The sequence below is a fragment of the Temnothorax curvispinosus genome, unplaced genomic scaffold (genome assembly GCF_003070985.1).
Source record: "Temnothorax curvispinosus isolate PA1 unplaced genomic scaffold, ASM307098v1 QBEX01018473.1, whole genome shotgun sequence".
NCBI classification, from domain to species: domain Eukaryota; kingdom Metazoa; phylum Arthropoda; class Insecta; order Hymenoptera; family Formicidae; genus Temnothorax; species Temnothorax curvispinosus.
The window spans coordinates 301,350-324,876 of record NW_020228253.1 but is presented as its reverse complement, the minus strand read 5'-3'; the positions used below and the strand labels follow the sequence as shown (position 1 = coordinate 324,876).

The following is a 23,527-nucleotide window of genomic DNA, read 5'->3' as shown; positions in this document are numbered from 1 at the left end:
ATAAAAATTTACGACTTTAGATAATTAAAAATGTTGAAGATTTAAAATTTAATATCAAAATCTCCACATATTATAGAAGCTACTTTATAAAACTAAGACTTGAAGCAAAAAGATTGAAAAACGGCGTCAGGTTTCAAGAGGACAGAATTAATATACGAAGTGCAAATATTGAGACTCAAGGGTGTACGTATCATAATTATGTCTTTGGTGTCTGTTACAGAGGTTAATCGAGCTGAAAGAGCGAGAAAATTCGGCGAGCATCTTAGGGCGAAGTCGCGTGGAAACCTTAATTATCGCTAATTGGATTTTAGCCCGTCACGTTTCGTCAGACTCCTGTCAGCGAGTCGAGTTGCAGAGATACCGGCTGGAACTCCGCTATCGCGGCAGAGAATCTATCGGCATCACGATGAAGAACTTCTCGATGGCCCTGTACCCAATTAAATGAAAGTAACTTTCCGCTACCGTACAGCTCTCATCACGGGAATTACCCCGGGACAAGGATAGCCGATGCCGTTTCTCCAGATTTAACTTAAGTTATTAACCTTGATCAAATTTGTTCAATTTTCCGTCTTTTAATATGAATGCGGGAATATAAGAAATTAACTAACTAAATTTCCGAGTTTTATTTCAATCAGTCGAAGGCTATTCCACTTTTAGATCTTAAATGCTTGAAATTTCTGGCTATTGAAATCATATTTCTAGAGAATTAGAATTGGTTTTTCTAATTCTCTAATTTCTTAAATTGTATTTTTTTTCTACATAATCTTATTTTTTAATCTTAATTTGCACTTTCCAATGTTTTGTATTTTAATTAAATCAATTTTCTGCATAGTAGGGGCTAGTGTTGGTACACTTTTTTTAAGATTTTTTTACACGTAACTATATAATAAATGGAATACAACCCGCAAAAGAATTTTTCAATAGCCGCATGCTTATACAACACAAAAATCGTTTTTTTAACTGAATAGTATAATTAATTTTGTTGCACCAATAACAATTATAAGGCGACGACATTTGTAATAACTAATAACCAGCCCCATATACGAGGTAAGTTGTTACAGTACTGGATTAAGTTGTGAAAGATCCAGTTTTCAAAGTATAATATATTTATTGAAGAGAAATAACAACATGTAACAATATGTGTTACATTACATTTACATTGAGTGCAAGATTATAATATAGATATAATTTAACTGATGTGTTCCGTATTGACTGGTTCTGATATGTAATAAGAGACGTTAACGATGAAATCTTACATAAGATTAAAATATCTACCGCTATATTATACCGAGGTTATGTGTTACATCGACAGAGTTGGTCGAAATTATAAGTAGAACAGCAGTAACAATCTACCTCCAGCTCCGACCTGCTATATTTAGATATTTTGATTATTATTTAAACAAAGAAATGTTTTAAGACATTAACATAACTGGAAGTTATTAACGTTTAAAGTAATGATTTTAAAGACACAGTTAGAATTATATAATGACCAGATTTATAAATATAACATTTAATACATCACTGATTTATTTTACTTTTGGCTATACAAAACTAGAAATATTTTCTGTTTGTAAAAAATACGCTACTCAGCCTTAAATAACTAACTAAAATATTATCGCAATGTTTTTGCAGAAATATTATATTTTTTATGCAATATTATCTTTTGCAATAATTGCCGTGTACCTACTTGCCCCATGTACCAACTAGCCCCGGTCTCCCCTACTTTAAATTTTTAAATTATATTCTGTTATATTTTTTTTCTACTTGAAAACACGCATTTTTAGCTCCATAAATTTTTATATCTATTTTCAATATTCTATATTGATTATATCCATATTGCATCTTTTACATCCTTGAAATTTATAGAATTCCAGCTTTCCAAGAATTTCCAATTCCATAATCCTACAGAATTGTTAGTTTCTGAAGCGGCCCCTTCATAAACGTGCGTCGATGCCGGCGGAATAAAAATAAGAACGACCGGGTGGGTTTTTATTCACCGTCGTAAAATATTTACAAGTGTAATTTCTCATGCTGTTTCCTTAGTGAATATCGATTATCAATAGCTTTTTGCGAGAAGACGAAGAGACGCGGAAAACTCGAAACTTTGTCGGTGTCACGGTGGCACAATTGGACATTATTTTCATGAGGCATGGTAAAAGCAGCAATAATAAGCTAATTTCATTAAAGGCAGTTTCGATCAAATCGTTACCGAATCACCGAGTTTTAACCTGACCCCTGGGAAACTTTGTCTAGCTTGTTTCATCGATACCTTCCCCTCGACTTCTTTTATTTTGTAAGACACGCTCTATGGATTCTCTGGTAATTATCGGAAAATGTCGTAACTGCGGATAAGTGACATAATTAAAGCTATCAGATACTTTCTCTCGGGGATCGATCTCAAGAAATATTCTCGCCGTCTAACGCTTTTTCTTTTAAACTTACGGATACTTGCTAAAGTACTGCGCTAAGTATATATCAAGAATTTTTTGCCGCTGGCTTAATAACGTTCTCGCGTGTTTAAAATAGTTGATACCATAGGGAAATTTCACGTCTCGCGAATTATCTTCCGCGATATTTCATTGTAACGTGTATTATCTCAATATGTAATTTGCGCGATATATCTTCCGAGACTTCCAGGAATTTCGGTGTCCAAGAATTAAGTATCTCGCAAATCCTTAAATCTTGGAATTCGGAGAGAGGGCTTAAAATGTGCAAGAGGCCAAGGATATATATATATAGTTATATTGGTATCTATATAGGTACTCGCGGGAAAGAACCTCCGGGATCCCGGGTATGCGGGATCGAATGAGTAAAAGCCGAGAGACGAAGAAACGAAAAGAGACAAGGCCGATGGGGGTTGGATGAAAGATGGGGACGGCAACGTCGGCGGAGGGCACGAAAAGGTTAGAGGGTGGGGGCGGATAGCGCGCCGAGGCAATATCACAGTCGACTAGCACGAGCCGTCCCGGCATACTAAGCGAACGGGAGTGATTTTTAAAACAGAAGACGGAGCGTCCGCGGGAATCTTAAATAACTGAAAACGCAAGGTGTTGGGAGGGTAGAGAGGGAGGGGTGGCACGGCGTCGCGTTCGGGTGCCGGCAAATCGAGGAAATATTCCGGGCGAACGGCCGCGAGGGGGAGAGTGACAGTCCGGGAAATTGGAAAATTGAACTCGTACTCTCTTGGCGGATCCGTCAGTAGAGTGCCTCTACACCGCGACATCCTCTTTCCTCATCCCCCCACCTTGCAACTAGAGCAATGTCGCTCCCGATACGCACGAACGCCCTTCTCTTTGCTTGCATCAATGGTAATATTCCCGAGGAAAATCAATGAAGATCGTTACGTCCAGTTGAAATTTATGTGATGGAGGTGGAATGAATGCAAAAACTCAACCAACAGTAATAGTTTAATCTGTAGGGATAGACAGGCCACTAATCACTTTTTACAAATATTGTTACATCAATTATTCAAAAATTTTTATATAACTAATATCTATTATATTAAGAATATTAAATGTTTTTTATCTAAATATATATTTTTCTCTTTTACAATTTACAGAATAATATTAATATTTTTTAAATCGATAATTTTGATAGAGATTGTATTCTGTAATTGTATTAAAATAAACATTGTGTTTACTTTCTATTTTTAATTTGTGATTTTTCTTTTATAAGAAAGTTTGCGATAACTATTCGCGATAAGTAAACTCTATTAAACTTTTCCTATGAAAAAAAATTTCAGATTCCTTGAGGAATAAACTTGTTGCTAATATACCCGCTTTACAGCGCGCAAAAAAAAAACGTAGGTGAATTATCTACGCGCGCGTGCATATAGCTCTTTAAGCATTATACTTCGGAAAGGATGCATTTTAGGACAATACGTCCATCCTCTCCATCCGCGGAAGCCGGGAGGAGGTAACCTCGCGCTCCCCCTTAAGACCTCTCTTGTACTACCCATGAGTCTTTTGTGAAACTTGCTCTAAAGTTCAGGATAGTAACGTCCCTACGAACAAATTTCGCCGCCAAGGCAGACGAATTATGTTCCCATAGGAATAAGTCGTCGCTCCTCCTTTTGCAGATGCAAATCATTGTCGGAATTCGCAGGAGTATAGAATCGCTAAGACTAATAAGGATAAATGGAATTAATATTGATGTTACCGATGTTACTGCAAATCCAGAAAAACCGCGAAAACTATACCCTAACGACAATAATATCCTGCATATCTATAGAATATACTAAGGATATATTTAATATTAATATACTGAGAACATCCTTATAATATCTTAGGGTACTGTATAGCTTATTGTAACTATATTTTAATTCAATGTACAATACAGTTGAAAACACGATATAGTTGAAAACAATATAGTTGAAAACTCATAATTGTGTACATTTTATCGAGCACATAAAATAAACTGTCCTAGTTATCCCTGAACGCTGACGTTTCATTATTTATTCAACAATGAGATTAGCCGTAATTAAATGCAGATCGGGGGACACTGTGTACATCGTTTACCTTTACTCGGCACGTGCATGTGCGAATTTGGCGCAGCCCGTCGAATTATCGAGAAGCTCTCCGCACGCTTGTCAATTACCCGAATACGTGTTTCGTGCTTCCGAACTGAGATGTAACCAGAAATTCCCGTTGAAAAGCAATTTGAGCACGGCGTTGCGTCAAATTCAATATTCAACTGTTGTCTCGTAATGCACTCTCGCGTGGCTGCATGCTCCCGAAACGCACCGCGTCACAGATCTTTGCGGCATTAGAAACTTTTTTGGCAAAATAAATCTTTGATAACATAGGCATCTTCAGTATATTTCTGATACTGCATATTTTTATGACACTGTAAATCTACATGCTTTTTGTACAGTTCTTCAATCCCATACATTGTCATTTCTGTATTTAATCATATTTTATCTTCGATATAAAGTTTTTTGATATTACAGCTCACTACTCCAGATCATTATCCCAGTTTTTTTTTCTACAAGTTTAATACTTAACTTCTCTCATTTAAAAATGTTCTCAGAACAATTCTGTCAATTAGATCTCCAGAGCATAGATATTCATAAATATTTTATTTCACGGACTCGTATTATAGTTCCCCATTTTGTTATAGAAGTAAAAATACGTGCTTCCATAAACCTTTGATATCGTAGAATCGTATTTCTATGGATTGACATGAGTCGCATAGTCAATATTTTCAATAATATATATAATATTTATTTCTCCACGCGTCTTTTATATATTTATTTTACTTATTTTTTATTTACCTATTTTGTGTGTACCTTCTTGCGCTTTATTCATCTTATATTGCGGCACTTTAAAAATTTTATTTAAAAATTTCGCTCTCTATGGAATAGAATATAAAATTAAATTCAATATTTGTCTGTCACCGCGGCATACTGATATATTTAATTCAATTCAGTTAAAATATAAAACAAAAACACAGACGCGCGCGTGCGCGCGCATACGAAACTATCTCTATTGAATTATATCGAACAGCGCTCAGTTTCGAAGCGGGACGAACGATAGGTATTAATTTTAACTTGTCGTCGAATGAATATTTCTTGGTCGAACAAAACGTCGTAAGAAGGAAACGCGGTAACATAAAATAACATTGCCGCGAAATTTTTGCGCCATGTTTCTAACGAGCCCATGAATTTTTGCTTCACTCATTTCGGTGCTAAATGCGCCAGCCGAGAAGAAAGAAAACGTAACGGATGATAGTAAATCGTTGGCGAGCAAGAGGTCAAGGATGAAAAGTTATAGCGCGACATGCACTCAGCTAATTTCACCGTTTTTACCGTCGTCCTTTAATATCTTTCTTATCAGAATTTATCGCGCTCTACAACAATACTCGCGTCGACATTTGCCAAGAGAATTGCGCAAACGACATAGAAGAAAACTAGATTCTAACCAAACGGTGTTGACCGCAGATCGTGAATCGCGTGTACATTGTCCTCTCGCGCCACAATAAAACTTTCACGGGAAAAGGGAGATCCGTAAAAGGATACGTCAAGAATCCGTAAACTTTAGAGCAACATCCTGAAACTCGACTAAACTAAAATCTAGAACCTCTAAAACAACACCGCGCTGCAACTTGAGAACTGCAGCGGAGAAATAGGAAACGAAGGACTCCGGCTAACGCTAGATTTCTCTCGCGAGCTGCGAACATTTTCAGTAAAGATGCTCCGTTGAATAAAATTAGGGGCAACTTTTCCTTAACGAAAATTTAAGTAAAGACCTTGTTACGGAGTTAACACGGCAAAGTAAGGAGTTTTCAGATTAAAGCTACAGGAATACTGTAAACGAAATAACAAGATCGTACTTTTAGCTAATTAAGCTTGCAAATTAAGTTGGTTTCATCGCCGGGCAATAATAACTCGTCGGATCGAATTTAACTTTAAATACTATTGCAGATCAAATTATCGCCATGGAAGAATCTATTTGGACTTGTCGAAAGATAAAACGCTTGCTCCCTTATCGATTCTTAAATTTCACGATGTATTCTGCTCTGTCTCACACATATATCCGCGCTATTTTACATGGAACGCTGCAACGGAATAAGCTGCTTTCTCCAATGTGGCCAAAAATAATTTTCGGCGGTACTTGTCGCCCGCGCGCATGGAAGACCGGAAAGCTCGACACCGACACCGAGAGTGGATAGGGGTTCCTCGTTTAAATTCAAATCCCAACCTACTTCCTTGGAACCCTTTCGTGAAATTTACTCTCCAGCATGCATGCAAAATAATCGCGAGGCTAAACTACAAGCACATGACTGTGTATCCTGCTAAAAATTTGAGCCCAGAGTTACAAATAATATCACATCTATGGCTAAGGTTAGATAAGCGAAATACTTTAACTCAGCTACTGAAGATTAACCTATACCTATTTCTACTAATTGTAAGAAGTAAAAATCCTATATATCTAAATGAGAAAAAAGAGAGATAAAGAGAAAATAAATTTATAAAATTAATTATCTGTATATTTCAATAAAAGTCGGAGAAATTTTCAGAAAGTAATGTTTCAAAAATGAATAATAATTATTAGGAAAAATGTTAAACAGACCCCTTTGGTAGTTCTAGTGTTAATTGTGCAAAATGCGATGTAAAATAAGAAATGCAGAAAGATATTAAAGCAATTATAATTATTAATTGAAACAATAATAATTTAGAAAATACGTATTTTTACATAGATACACCGTAACTTGTTTAAAACTTATAAATACTGACTATATACATCTCTGTATAAATATTGAGTTGGTATATATAAAATCTGTTTCTGTGCTTCATAAGTATAAAAATGAAAGCAAATTGCTAGTCTGGAGAATTTTCTACTATATCATATTGTAGTTCCTTCAAATTTACTTCATTTTTATCGCGTATTAAGATTCCGTAGTACCAGGAGATAAGCGTGGCGAATGTTTCCGTGATGTCGAAAATCATCAGGCATCCTGCAGACTGATGCTAATGTTCTGATATGACATTTGCGCCCTCGGTACGTCACGCCGTATAGGTACGTTGAGTCTCTCTCTCTCTCTCTCTCTCTCTCTCTCTCTCTCTCTCTCTCTCTCTCTCTCTCGGGCATTATGCGGCGCATATATGCGGTAGACATTTCATGATCCGTGCGTTAAGAGAAACGACAAGGATAAGTCGATGATAAAGAAGGCATTTCAAAAGTCATCATCGCGTCGTAGCTCCTCTTTTGAAGATTACGACCGCGGAATCAGGACAACCGGGAATCAAAAAAAGAGAAATCCAAATAGTCGCAAGAATACGCTCGTTATACGCTTGCAATATTACACGCTGATTGGACTTGATATTGAAAACAGTTTCCAACTGCAAAGCTCGAATTTAAGTTTCAAATAGTTGCAAAATTTTAAAATTACAAAACTTCAAAGTACACATGCAAGCGCACTGAAGTTTCCAAATTATAAAGTGTTAAAATCTCCAAGTTATAAAATTCAACTTTTAAAAAGGTACGAAAAGTAAAGAACCAAAGTGAGAAGGGGGGCTCAGTGTCAAAATCCACTAATTATTAGTTTAGAATTTCACACCGCGATTCAAATATCGCGGAAATTTAAAATTCTTTCTCAAAGTCCGAGAGATATAGCAATCAGAGATTTCGGACCGGAATAATTAGGAAAGAATTTAGTGAATGCGTTTAACCGCGCATTGAACATGCTTTAGCTATACGGTACGATGCAAGAAGCGGCAGCAACCGGCTAACCGCTACGTGCTTCCGGGCAGATAATTCTAACACAAAACCCCTATGTAAAGCCCCGACCGGTGGTGGGTTGCCCATGGTGTGTAACGCGATGTTAAATTGTACCCGTTTCGAGCGATTGCCGCGAATAACGTGGCGGCTAATAGAACATAGCCGTGCGAAATTCGCGTATCGCTATACACAGTTTGCTTTGTGATGTTGTTCTCTCTCTCAATAAGACGCGTCGATGGAGATACAGAGCCGGCGATTTCATGCGCATCGAATTGAAATCTGAACAATGCCGGCAGCCAATTAACAAACCGATGTACGTACAAGGTGTGCGTAGAACGAGGAAGAGTCTATCGTATACGAGCGAAAGATTCCGACGGCATTCCGTGAGTTTCGACTAATCAGAATTTAATCTACCTGATTTACCTGCAACTTAGCGAGCGAAAAATTAATGCAATTGTTTGTTCGCCCTCAAGAAAATGACTCGGTTTGATCGTGAATCGAGTCGAATTTTAGAACCGTTTTTTTTTTCAAACTTTAAAGAGAACCGAGTAATTTTGCGATAGCTTCCAGTTTTGCGGTCAAAGTATTTATCTGCTCGCGCAACTCGACATCAGTTTCGGTGGGCGATAAAATGTGAAACAGGTTCGCGCCCGCTCTTGGCTATTGCGGTTTTCATTGCAACCAACTCGTGCATTATCGACTCCCGCGCTGTGTTTCGAGGGTTCGATAACGCCCTGGCAGCTGTCACCGATGGCGAAAAATCAGAACGTATCGGCAGCGAGACTTCGAAATACGACGGGTAAAAAAGATAAAAAAAGAAGGATCGCTAATAGCAAACTGCAAAGCGCATCATGTTCTGCAAAAAGGGCTTACAATAAATTATGAGACAACTCCTAAAATACAGGACAAAACGAGAGTAAATGCAAGTTGCACAAACAGTATTCCATACAATTTGATTGTTTAAATCAAGAACATGTAATCCAAACATATCCTATTATATGTATAATCCAGAAACAGATTGTTGTTCCATTATTTATGGTATATTCCAAATAACACAGATAATATTCATAATTGTTATAAACTTAAAAAGAATTCACTTTTTTGCTTTTTCATAGAGAAAGCTTTGCAACAATTTTTTTTTTAGTTTTTGATGTCAATGTGTTCAGAATGTTCTAAAACGTCAAAAAATCGCATTTTTTAAAATGTCTTTTATGTGTGTACGTGTATGTATGTACATATTCCCCGAAATTTCAAACGTCTATAAACGTCAAAAACTGCTCGAGTTACAGCGCTGCATTTTGACACACAAGTAAAGTAGTACAATACTTTTATTTACTGTCATTTTTATAAAAATTCATAGTGTTTTAGATTTTAAGGAATTAAGTTTTAATTTTTCCTGAATTTTTACTGAACTTATTCATTTCAAATACAACTTAACCTTATCCACGCGTGGTGATAATCAAATCTTATATATTACATTACGTGCATAACGAATATAAGGTAACTCAGGGGAATATGCATTTACACTCGTTGTGTTCAACAAAGCTACGGCTAAAAACGCTCTTGTAAATACCATGAAATTGTTCATAGTTCTATATCTGATGTTTTGCATAAGTTTCGTTTATTTCCTGGCAGTATTATATACATATAGTTTTTATTTTAATAATATTATTAAAATTCAAAAAAAGTAATAAAAACACTTTCTTTTTCACGTTTTAAAACACATGTTTTAAACAATAATGCCTCGAGCGTATACAAAAAAAATAAAAAAAAAAAAAATGTAGTTAAAAAAAGTGTAGCTGCATGACAGTTATAAAATTTAAAGTTATAAAATTTACAAAGTTTTAAAATTTCAAGGTTCATAAGGTTTTAAAATTTGTAAGGTTTAAGGTTTTAAAGTTTTTAAGATTTATTTTTTATTTTAATTTTAATTGTTGCAATCCAATATTACAATAATTTTAATATTACAATTTAATTTCAAAATATTATTTCTTATGTTAAAAACTATTTGTACTGACTTATTTTAAAGACAATTTGTACTGTTTTTATGAATAAAGTAACTTTTGAAGTTAAATTACTACATATTTGTATGTAGTATATTTGTATATTATACTATGTGTGGCATATTACCGATATGGTTGGGTAATATGCAATTTTGCAACACTTTTGTATTTCTTTCCTTTTAATAGTAAGCAATCAAAATATTTTATTAAAATCATGTACAAATGACAGTTAAAAGAAGAAAAGAGAAGACCAGTATGCAAAGATACTTCAAAAAGAAAGAAAAATAGTCTAGAAAAAAATCAAATTTTTGTTAAGTGTGGCATATTCCCCCGAGTTACCCTATATACGTTTAATAAAATAAAGAACTACTTTTTGTGTATTGTAATTTTAAAGTTTAAAAAAGTTTAAAAATTCAAAAAGAACATAAAATGCCTGTTATAAAACTCTGCGCGTTAGAATAGTATTCAAGAACTATTTTGAATTTACTGCGAATTCTTATAGAGTATAAAAAAATTCCTTTTATATCTGAAAAAGGGCTTAGAGCTCAGTGACACAAAAGCTCAGTGAAATATTTTTACTCTCAGAAATGTTTTTAGAGCAGAAATAGGATGGAAAAAGAATTCATTTCATAATTCGAGAATTAAAAAAAAATTTTTTTCGAATTCTCTGCGTCATCTGGATTAGCACAAACAAACAAGTCCATCTGTAAAAGAGCATTCTTCTTTTCTGATTTATACCATCTACGAACATTAATTTTGTCGAATATTCCGGATGAATAGAGATTAATAGAAATTTTGTTTCAATTTTATCTTCAAAAGGATTAATATCCGACATTATAATTATCGGAAAAAATTCCGTGTAACGATCAACACGTGCCGGTGAGCGATTTGAGGACCGTTCAAAATGCTTTAATAAGAATGAATTGCGCAAATAGTTTGGAAATTTACGCGGTAGGAATTCTTTTCGTTCAACCATGCCTGCAACGATACGGTTAGTACCGCTACCTCCGCTCTTTGCGGTTTGCCGTGTTTTAAATACTTTCCAATTAGCACGGAAACTCGCGCACTCGCCACCATGTACAGCTTAGATTTGCATGAATCGTTTATTCCACAGTACGTGCAGTCAAAATCCCGTACTGCGCCTGGTTTCTATTCGTTAAGGAATTTGCACACTTCATCAGTAAATTTTCAATTCGACGTTCTCATTCGTGCTGTAGTTTCTTTCTTTTTTTTTTTTTTTTATTTTAAGTTAAACATTCACAGTCGAAGATCCAATGTAAATTATTTAGAAAATAAAATAACAAAATAGAATACGTCAGCTTAATAAAATAGGTATAGAGGAGTTTGAGGAATGTGGCGTGGTGCGCCGTACACCTAAATACATTCAACCCAAGAATATTAAATGAAATTTTGCTGGTAGCTAGAAATTCAAATCCATAATTAAAGCAACGTCTGTTTTCGAAAATTCGTAAAATATTTGCATTCGCAATCAACCTTGTTTGAGTTACACTTCGGCAAAAAGTGCGTTTGCGTACGCGCAAAACGGCATATTAAATCGTACGTAAACATCTCCCATGACGTTGAATTGAAAGTAACGTTTTCGCGTGAGACACCAGCTTGCTGCCCGTGCCAATGATCTGCCATTGGAAATTGTAATTCTTCGGCCTTCACGAGGGGGGAGGGGGTAGAGTGGCCGCGGTGTCACGTTACTAGATACATATGGCGCTGCTTAATAAATCCAGCAGATACAACCCGCGCCGCAATCTAGCCGCTGGACACGTAATCTAGCTTAACGTATGTATCCACTCGATTTTCTCGCTTTGCCGCTGGGAGCCCTTTTCCGCCCTCTTTCCATCCATCCCATCTCTCTCTCTCTCTCTCTGTCTCCCCCTATCTATCTTTCGCGCAGCTCGCGAGGAGACCGGGGAGGGTCTACCGCACACTCTGTATGGGATTCCCAGATATGAAATCGACCATAGATATGGACTACGATGGATCGCTCTTGAAACTGAAAGCGCGCGCGGGGTTAGAGACGCGAGTGAACCACCACGAGTCACTTCCATAAAATTGAACCTCAGATATTGCGGACTATTCTCAACTGTCTCGCGTCATTGCATATAAGTTTCGAGTCAAATATGAATATATTTGCATATCGTAGTTATCAAACATAACTAGTTAGAAACCTTCGAATTCGTTAGTTTCCGCTTGGACTTCTATCCGCTATATCTATTCTTTGAGTTTCCACAATTTTTACTCCAACTAATTTAACTTTTACGACGAAATGTTAACCCGGTCGACACGGAGCATTAGTTACTTCAGTTATCAAACATAGATTGAACCTTCAAATTCGTTAATTTCTGCTTTAACTTTTATCTGCTACTTATCTGTTCTTTGAATTTCCACAGTTTTTATTCCAACTAATTTTAACTTTTACGCCAAAATGTCGACCCAGTAGACACAGAGCATCAGTTACATTACATCTTATAATTTCGTATTCAATAGTGTAAATGTAATGTAACAACATATATGTTAAGTACAAAATTATTAATGCCCTGTATCAAGGAGAAATTGATGCTCTGTATCAACTGGGAAACATTCCTTAAACGTCAGAAACTTTCTATCGTTTTAAAATTTACTTTTGAAATACTATGCTATTTTTTCGACTTATTGAAAATTATAATACACTTTTTCTTATTAGTATTTTCAAATTGTGTTGTTTGGTATGAATTTATTGCGTGTTTAAGTGCTTCTGACAATGAGAGAAAGGGGGGAGATTTTAACATTTTCAAATTTAACTAATTGAACTAATTATAGCAGAGATTTTAACATGTTATATTTGACGTCATAAATCTTCTAAAATAAGATTCTTGTCAATATAGCATTTTTGAATTCTTCTGGATAATCTAAAAAATCTGTGTATGAAGCGTCAAAGCTCGCATTGCACGATCTCCGGAGGGAAAATTGGAGCGCGACCGGAAAATAAAAATTCGCTCAATATTACGATTGTAACAAATGCGCGCCATAGAAATTGATTCGATCGTAATTCCATGGCTATTCATTAAAAACGGTATCGCGTATTTTGCTCCCGGCCTCGTAAATCACAAATCGGTGTGGTACGAGGCATTAACCGCGATTTGAACGCGATATGAATCCAACGTAGATAAAGTCCGGCTTTACAGTCGTAAACGGGACGCGGTGATGACGAAGTCGTAAACCAGCAGCGCTGGGATTTAAAAGGTATGCGGCGTACAGTTCCATCCCGCATATGCAGTGGATCTTGGGAAAGATCCTCGCGGAATCGCGGAGTAGTAGCTTCCGCTTCATTGGGATTTACATGATTGCGAAGACGAGAGCTGTCAGGATCGGCGGCCGAGCTCGATTCTAACGCCCCGACCCTGAGCTTAACCTTACGTAACAGCTCCTGGTCTGGCACGAGACGATAAATCTTCATGGAGGCATTAGTGGTCCCTGTTACCCCGCGTACGTGCACTCTATACATACGTACAGATACAGCGGTTGTCAAGGTGACCCCAAAAAAAAAGGAACGGAACAAAAAAAAGGGAGCAGCTCTTAATTGTCCTTTCCTAATATATATTGATATATGTCCCCATAAGTTTGATGACATCTCAGAAAAAGAAGGATAAATGAGAATTTTTATCGACTGACTATAACTTGTAATACACTCATTGTCATAGTTGTACTTAAAGTTACCCAGACAGCACGCATGTTCAAAATCGGGACATAAAACATTTTTAATATATCTTTATATAAGACATATCTTTAAGACGTCTTATGTCCGATTTCGGATATAACGCTATCTAGGTAGTTATAACTTTAAGCCGGAATGGTAATCGCTAGATGATGCAGAAACGCCGTAATACAGATTCTAATAAAGCAATAAGCAGAGTATCCCAACAATACTCGAAACTTATTGCACTTTTGCAAAGTGCAATATGGACGCAAAGAATGGGAAAATTATGGGCACGTTTACGCCGGTAAATAAGTCTTACTAGTAAATAAAAACTTAGCGAATCTTGATTCACTGGCAAACTTTCCCAAGCAGATCATCGCAAGATCGAGCGCGCCCCAAACTCTCACGATTTCCGAGAAGAACTTACAACGACGTAACGCTACCGAAACAAGATTCTATGCGCGCGCGCGCGCATGCGGCACAAACTTTTTCTATAAATCAACGTCGTCCTCCTCCAGCAAAAGCCCCCCCGAGAAGTGAAGAGAGTCACTCAATCGAAGAGCCGCGCGAAGCGTTTACATTTGGAACAACTTCGATTTCTCCTATCACGAGACAAATAACTGAGTGGCTTATACAAATACCATCTTTTAAATTTACACACAGTTGGTCTTATCCAATAGCTATTTATAAAATGTTTCCCCTTTCTTTTTCGGAGCTAAAGAGAAGCGATCGGATTAACTGGTCTTGCTATGAAATCCCTGACGCGCTATTGGCGATTACGGCCATTCGGCTTGATTCCGTTCTAAGATCCAAATATCCCGAGGTATTAGGGCACTCACGTAAACCAAGATCGAACTGTCTATCCGAACGCGGCAGGAATCAAATTACATCACGGACAATAATCGTTCCTGCCGTTCGATCACAAAAGACGAGAAGCAAGATTGCACCGCTCCTTTTTGGAGAATAACGATCCTAGCACTGTATATGACTCCTGTATTCATAGAGGAAGTTGGAAAACCAATAAAAAAAAAGCAAGAAAAATAATTTATCTTATATCTTACGTCTAAAACATATAGCAGAGTTTTGAATCTTTTTTTTTTCCCCAATAATTCCAAACTAATTCAAGATCGCAAAGCTTTGAAAATCTACAGTTGCGACGAGGCACTGATGTCACATTCAGAAGTTTCATCCTCAAACCACAGTATTAAACAAATATTTGATATTTCTGCAACTTTAGGATTTCAGTACTGGAGGATATTGAAAAATCCAAACTTTGAAGCATATCGTAAAAATATCGAATATGTATTGAGAGATTCGGAGTCGGCATCTGATAATTCCAGAAATGCGCGTCAGGCGATATCGTAATCAAATGCGCTACGACGGATTATCGACCCGTAGCCCAAAACTCGCTTGCTCGAGAGTAGGCGAAGTTATATACCGCGATATGTTACTTAAATGGCGATACTAAAACTACGGTGTAAAGTGAGACATTTTTCAGTCCCAGTGCCCGCGTGCGCGAGATACAGCGCGTCATAGTGTGCACATTGCATTTTGGCCGAGTTCCACGCGTCCGCAGGATTCTCCGCTCGCAATTTTCGACGGAATATAACGCGCCGATGTGGCGCGATGTGCGCGAATGCGCTGCGAATACACAGACGCTAATAAATTTTTGTCATCCAATTAATGTTGCGACTAGTAGCTGAGATAATAAACGTTTTCCTTACTGAAGGGATCGCCCTTCATATAAATCGTTATATAAGTATATTGATATAATTTATATATAAGTTATATTGTTATAATTTATTATTATATATCAATGAGTGAAAAATCATTTGTTACATTTTTGACTTCTCATTACTTATAATTGTATACAAACGCTCAAACAAATTCAAGAAATTCCTGTAAAAACGTAGGAAGAAAAGGTATTATACCCGATTAAAATAATTAAACCTTGAAATTATAAAAAAAAGTTATAAAGATAAAATTATAGAGAATGTAAGGAGATAAGACGATAAAAGAAGATAAGGTATATAATCGAAAATTTATAATCTCATGATTTAATAAATTAAAGATCACGAACATCAAGATAATTTTTTAATTCTAAAATTTATTAAAACTGAAAGATACTCTTAATCTTTTGAAGAATCTGGGATTTAAAAGGTTCAAGATGTAAAAGATCTAATATATACATTTAAGATCTAACAGTTTTCAGGAAATCTGAAATTTAAGATGTTTTTTCCAAAATTGTTTAGTCTGAAAGATTTGAAATCCGACATTTAAAAATGTATCAAGAAAGTAAAAATTTTTTGAAAAGTATACTCACAGGTCTTTAAATAATTATGGAGATGCAAAATAAAAACTTAGAATATTGTCAATATACATAAAAAATGCCCGTATATTTAAAACTTAAGCAATTTCTAAGCACAATTTAATACGATATAAATTTACATTTTAACGTCCTTTTCATTTAGAAGATTATTATAATATACTTGAGTTCTTTATTGAGTCGCTGTAATCTTATGCAGTTTTAAGTTCCGAGATCGTTATACATTCTTTCGTTATACATTCTACAAAACCCCTTATATTTCAATTTTAGAACCTTGGATCTTTGATTTTTGAACCGGCAAGATTCTATTCACGCCGGAAAGAAACTTTAGGAAAAAGAGGGAAAGAAAGAATAATACGTCTAAAGTTGAAGGGGACTGCGGCAGAAGCGAAGAAAGAGCGAAGTTGGCTGAACTCTGATTATGGCGCGAAACGGGGACAACTTGAGATGAAGTCGAAGTAGAGCCAAGAAGAGGAGAGCCTCCGACGAAGGGGATGAATTCTCCTGTTCGCGCTCGCTGTCTCGATTTCCCGTTTTGTGTCTCGTGTATGCGCACGCTTAACCAGAAACGCGTTACCCAGCACGCACGCCTACCGAAAGTCTTCCTCTTATATAGTCACACCGCAGCGCATAGAATGCATTTCATCAAAACTTGCGGCTTTCGTCTCGTCACCGCGAGAGCGAATGCCCTATTCACTACCGCGCAACGGCGTGAATCAGGCTCTCAATCTCGGATATCGCGTAGCCGAACACTTACTATATATACTCCGGACGTACTACGTGTGCATGAGCGAGACCATTTACAGCATGAAATAAGTTTCCAACTACCTGAAGTAATCTTGCGAGCGGCTACGTGCGGAGAAAGTCGAAGAATTTCCCTTTAGTTTTAGCGACGATGGTTAATCTGTGTGTAAGAGAGAGGAAGAAAGAGTTAGAATTTGGAATGTAAAATTCTATGGGTATATGTGCGGCACTCTTGAACTTGCATGTATCAGAGACAAAAGTAGATTTGTAATTATATGAAATAAATATTTTATTTTAAATATGTACATTTTTTGTAAGCAACTACACTCTGCACGCTCTTGACAAGTCGAAGATTGAAATATCACTCAAAACGAGTGTGAAATGCAAGTGTAACGAAAAGTAAAAATTGAGCCTATGCAAGTCGAGTGATTCGCCACTCTAACAATAAGAAAGAGTAAAATTGCTTTATAAATGGCACTCTATTTGAATAAAAGGGCACTCTTTTCGAGTGCAGTAGATCAGTGTCTATAGGAGTGACTTATGTCACTCTACAAATTTGAGTGAAAAATTTTCACTCTGTAGAGTCATTTATCAATCTATCTTTAGTGAATCGTGATTCACTATAGCTTTAGAATAAGATCTATCACTTGTAGAGCAGCAGCTCTAAAAATTTGAGTAAAAAATTTACTCTTACTTCATAAGTGTCTGCATATTTACTCAAATTAGAGTGACAATCCTTTTTTTAGAATGACTATCACGATCATACGCGCTAAGATTTAGAAAGCACGTATTGATATCGTTAATATTTATCTCGCACAATGTAAGCTTTGCACTTTCATCAACAGTCTTGTACGGCGCCGCGGTTCTCGCCCGTATCGTCATGAATATTAAGATGGTGATAAACGATTTCGCGCGATGATAGCAGAAGCGATTGCGCATTCGTCCGTCGAATCTCGCCGCATATTTCTTGAGACGGGAAACGCCGAGTGTACACATGCGAGGCACGTAATCCGCGTTTCGCCGTTGCGTCGGGAAAGATAAATCAGGCGTCTTATATGTACGTAAGCAGAACAAATTTCATTCAATCGCGGGAATCGCGCGAGTGTGCGCGCGGGAATCGTGTGTGTTTGTTAGCCGCGCCTCCTACATTTATCAATATAGAAACACATTTGCATTTTCGGGCCCTCTTTCGCGCCCATGCCAAATCGGCGTGGCGCGACGGCGCGGGCGGGATTATTTTTCCAATACGCTACAAATACAAGAGGCGTATTTTCGAAGGAAATACAGAATATGAGATTGGACGCTTGTCGTCGTCGAAAGACACGTTTCGATTCGAGAACAATATCGCACCGCTCGTAGAATCGCGCAAATTTTTCTGCGGTATTTTTATGATGTGACTTGGGTTTATTCAAAATGTCGCGACACGCGCAAAAAATATTGCGGAAAAGGCAATCTCCTGTTAAATGGGACGTGAATCACGATTATTATCGCGATTAATCGCCGTCGGAATTATCTTTATAAATATATCTTCAAGGAATGTACTCAGTCTTATTTGCGACATACATCTTTTAGACATGCGTGCTGTCTGGGTAATTGCATCTGCAGACACTTAATTATGTTTACATGCTCGAAAGAGTGTATATATGCTAAGCTACGCGCTTAAGGGTTGGAGCAACATTACGTGCCTCGTGTAACCGCCGAAGCCAAAGATATATCGCGCCGGAGTTTATTCCAGAAGTGTCTGAAACTTCTTGCAGTGCGCTTCGGCACTAACCGCCACAGAGCTCACAAAGGTATAATGAGCACGTAAATCGTCAGAAACTTGTAATCCGCTTTGAAGTCGGCGCGCGCGCACGCGGGCGGGCGCAAGCGGATCGGCGACATGGCGGTCGCACGTAAATTCCGTCGGCCGTTTATGCAAATTATCGGCGGGCCACAGGGTTAATACATTTTCGCGTGCGCGCGTGCAACGTTTCGCGATATCTATAACGATTCGATACCTCGGCAGGCTACGCTCTGCCCCGGCTCTCCGGGTATATTTTCCAGCGAATTTACAGCATTTGCATACTTCGGGAATATTTAAACGTGGAAACCCCCGCGGCAGGTTACCGTTGGAAAAACAGGAATTTCACTGTTGAGCGAGAACGCCCGCCATGTTTCCGCGTGATGTGGAAGATCGAAACGATGAGGTCTCATTTAACCTCCCGCCCGCCCGCGCCGCGCCGTGCGGCTCCGAATTCAACGTGGGACCGGCGGAAATCTTCCCTCATTAATTTTAACTTATTGAACATTTCAATTGTCCAACAAATGGACAACATTTTTTTATTATTATGATTGAATTTGTGAAAAAACGAACGTGAAAAACTGTTTGCTTCGTAATTTAACAATTTAAATATTTATTGCGGCACTGGTTTCTCTTCGAAACTGTTTATAAATGCATTAATGTTTCACATATAATATGGGATGCTATTAATGCCTTTAATTAAAGCTATTTAGATATTCATTGACTGATAGAGCGAAGTATATTAGTGGATATCTTTTAACTTCCTTAATGAGAAATGCTCATTTAAATAAATAATTAACAATTGCAAGAAAATATCTATTTTAATTTTTTTAAGTTTGTTAATAAAAATTAATGCGAGTTATATTCTGTACATATAATCTAGAGTAAATTATTTCAAAATGATAAAGTTTTGCAATGTCAAAAATTCAAAGTTTGTAATTGCAACTCTTACTTATCACGATTTATATAATTAATGCTTTAAAAAATACAGTAGTCTTGTTCCTACACAATGTACATTAATTGCATTATATTTTTCTTATTATTTCAATTATATTTTTTCATTATTTTTAATTTATTATCGTTATTATTAATATTATCATTATTATTAAATTACACAGATTTATTTGAATAAATATTAATAATACCCAATAAAACGATAATTAAACGCACATTTTGAGAAATCTACAATTTTTGGGTTACAGAAAAAATATGCCATAAAAGATATAATTAATACAATAGCTAAGTAAAGATTAAAAATAATTATTGTTATTAAAACTCACCACAGAAATAAGAGAGGTTCCACACGATGGAATCAAAAGAGGAAGGACTCCGCTCACTGAATTCACTTTTTTTTTCCTAATAATCACTTTAAACGCACAAACACACAAACGCAAATTCACTCCCCGTTTTACAAATGCCTGAGCGTGGGTAGCCGAAAGTCGAGCTTAAATCAACTCAATCAACACGCAAACTTTTGATTAATCTACCGAACCGCACACTGCACAAGTTTACGACGCGATGAATCTTCTTTATCCTAACATTTCATCTTCCTCCGCCAGTTAATCTGTTCCTCATTCATGGGCAGGGTAAACAATTGTACAGCGATCCGATATCGCTGATATATTACTATAATGCGTTACGTTAATTGCACAAACGGTCTCTACCGGTAGAAACATTAATTCAGTATTTAAATTCTTCGTTGATACCGTTTACTTTTTTAAAATCTCTCAGTTTTGACGTCCATAAACAATTTAATTTATTTAATTAACTAATTGTTACACATTTCAGTCCGTAACATTCCTTAGCTTCGTCAAATTAATTAACTCTTCCCTATTTCATCGTTATCTTCAACCGTATTACACTTCGATCAACGTTAACGCCGGATATTCGAATAGCGCGAACCTGTGTCTTCCGGCCCGCGTTCACCGGAAGTGAGTCCAAGGGGATGTTTCAACCCTCACAGGACCAGCAGCGGCGGATGCCGCATCCGCGCGCATTCCGCTCGCGAACGCCCGACGAGCGCGGCGCCGAGAGACGCCACGCAGCGCGACGCCCGGATTATCGCAGACACCCGTTAACACCCTGAGGGTTGACGACGCTGCGACCGACGCGGCGAGAAGGGATGGGAGAGAGGGGAGGCACCCTTCGGACGTTGGGGCGGCACGGTAACCGGCACGACGCGACGTGTGTAACGTCACCGCGAGGTTCGCGAGACGGACTACGGCACCGGAATGAAAAGCTCCGCAAGCTCTCGCGCAACGCGACGCCAGAGCCTCCATTCTCGTCTGCCGAGCGCGCCACGGTCGATTCCACGGATTACACTTCGGGGTTGGTGCCGCGAAACCTCGCCGGCCGGACAGAGGGTTCCCTTTTGTGAAACCAGAAGCGTGATTGCATTTCCCAGGCTCGCTTAAGCTTCGCTGATATCTCGAGATATCACTTCATCACATTAATACTATTTAATATATTTTCTGTTTTAACTTGGATTATTCAAGAAATTAATAATTAGTCTCCCTAAAAAGCTCCTTTTAAAAATTCTAATTTTTGGAAGAAAGCATCAGAAAAGTAAAAGCACAAGAAGTTTAAATGCTAACTTTTTTTAGAATCTTATTACCTTTAAACTTCAACATTAATTTTTAATAAATTATTTTTAATTTTATAAATAGATGTACCTAACTTGTGCAAAAGTTTCAGGAAATAATGAAGAAGAGCGACCACCTATCTTACAACTACATATTAATCAGTGTCAAAGCTCGAGCTTGTTTATATTATAATTAACGAATTAAGACTTGACTATCCTATGAAGAGTTACGTGGACTTATCGTGGCGTAAGTACATTAGAAATTCTGTCAAATGGGAAAATCGAAGGGGTCATAAAGCGTAACCCGGCCTCGCAAGCTGGAATGTCTGGAAAGCTCGAGCGTCGTCGAAGCGCGCCGCGCAGACTCGTGGGGACGCGCGAAGAAAAGGACAGTCGGTTATCGATTCAGTTCTGCCAACGGACGGGCCCTTTTGCAGTGACTTTAGGGCCGTCTAGGGACTTGTCGCGGGGTACGTATCGCTCCTTACAAGGCGGTAACCTGGTAGATCAATGTCCTCTCGAAGGACATGCGAGTCCAAACGCGCCGAATAAACTCGCATCGACCACAAGAGCTCGAGAGCTTTCGAGCTTTGCGCCGAGACCGCTAATTGGATTGCTCGATTACACTGTCGGGTATCCCACACACCGTCTTCTGCCCGAGATCTTGAAGCTAATTAATCTTATGCGTGAATAGCGAGCCGGTTCATTCAGGCGGAAAAAGGCTGTGGCAGAGTCACAACATTGCGAAAAAAATCTGGGCCACTGCGTAGATAAAAAATACTACTATAATATATTGCCCTATAGGTATACAAAATTATCTTTTATTCAAAAAAGAATTCTCGTACGAGAATTAATTCAATTCTGCATTTTTAATCAAAATTTATACATTATTGCCCTTTATCCCAAATTCTTATAATCTTAAATATATTATTATTATGTTAAATGTTTAAACATTTTTGTATGTACAAAGAAATACAATCATCCCATAAAGCGTATATTGTTTATTAAAAAATGTCGCATCGGATTAACGACACGGTTGAACGTTCAAGTGGCGAAAAACTTTTTTGACACATGGAGGTTCAGGTGCATCTGCAGCGGACAATGTTGTTTACAAACGTTGACGTTGTAATTTCGGATGTCTACAATATTGCGGTGTGATGCGTTGACGCTTTGCGCACGATTCGATATTCGTAACTTGACACTTTGGTGGTTGTGAAAATTGGAAGCGATGAAACAATAAGATAATCCGAATAAGAGCTCAAATAAAAAGATTTCAGGAAATCTGAATTGTTAGACGAGAGAAATTGTAGGATTCTTAAGAACTTAAACGGACGTAAAACGGAGATATACAAATGACAAAAAATACAAGAGTTTTGTAATACAAAAATAATAAAATTTAACAATATTTTAAGATTTGAAGCTTGCAGATATTGAGAATTTTTCGAGATTTTCCTCAATCTTGGTATCTAACAATTTTAAAATGTAACAATACAAAAAATGGTTTAATCCAAGAATTCAAAAATTGTTGAGTAGAGAATTCCAAGAATTCAATAATCTTATAAAAAGACTGTTATCAATGTTTCAAATTTAGCATATAAAAAATAATTATTTTTTATGAATCCTTATTTTCTTTGAATCCAGTAATACAAAAATGTAATAATATATCGCGCGATCTGGGTTAAATAATATAATATTCCAGAGACGATAAAGCTCATCGCTTTTAACTTTCACAAAATTATAATATTTTTTATGTGCAAGCGCGCGCGCTCGCAACCTTTTTATGCGGCATGTGACAGTTTTTCCCAATAAATTCTGATCTTGTGCAAATTAATCAGATTCCAATGAAATTTGCGAGATAATAACCACTGTCATACGGCTAAAATGTCAAAAATCCATCAGAACCCGTAAGCTATACTGTTGAAATTCTGGTAATATCATTCCAGATTAAAATCTTTTCACATTGTTGCGAGCGTTACACCTATAATATATACATATAAAAACAAATTACTGCAAACTGACTGACCAACGCCTAGCCTAAACCTAGAAACATGAAATTCGAGGAGTATATTCTTTCCATGACGTAAGCACCCACTAAATTTTTAGAAATTTGACCCTTAACGGAGTGAAAAAAGATAAAATATGTTTTCACGGATTTCTCACAATATCTCTTAGGATTTATT

General features: G+C 37.1%; 1 protein-coding gene across 2 annotated transcripts in view; it reads right to left on the bottom strand.

Moving 5' to 3' along the window:
- LOC112468438 (neuroligin-4, X-linked-like) overlaps positions 1–20,982 on the bottom strand; it is a 222,402-nt gene extending 201,420 nt beyond the window's left edge. For both annotated transcript variants that reach the window (XM_025037607.1, XM_025037609.1), the window contains exon 1: positions 20,047–20,982. The gene's annotated coding sequence lies outside the window, so the exon portion shown is untranslated. The remainder of the gene's footprint in view (positions 1–20,046) is intronic.
- Between the last annotated feature and the right edge of the window lie 2,545 nt (positions 20,983–23,527).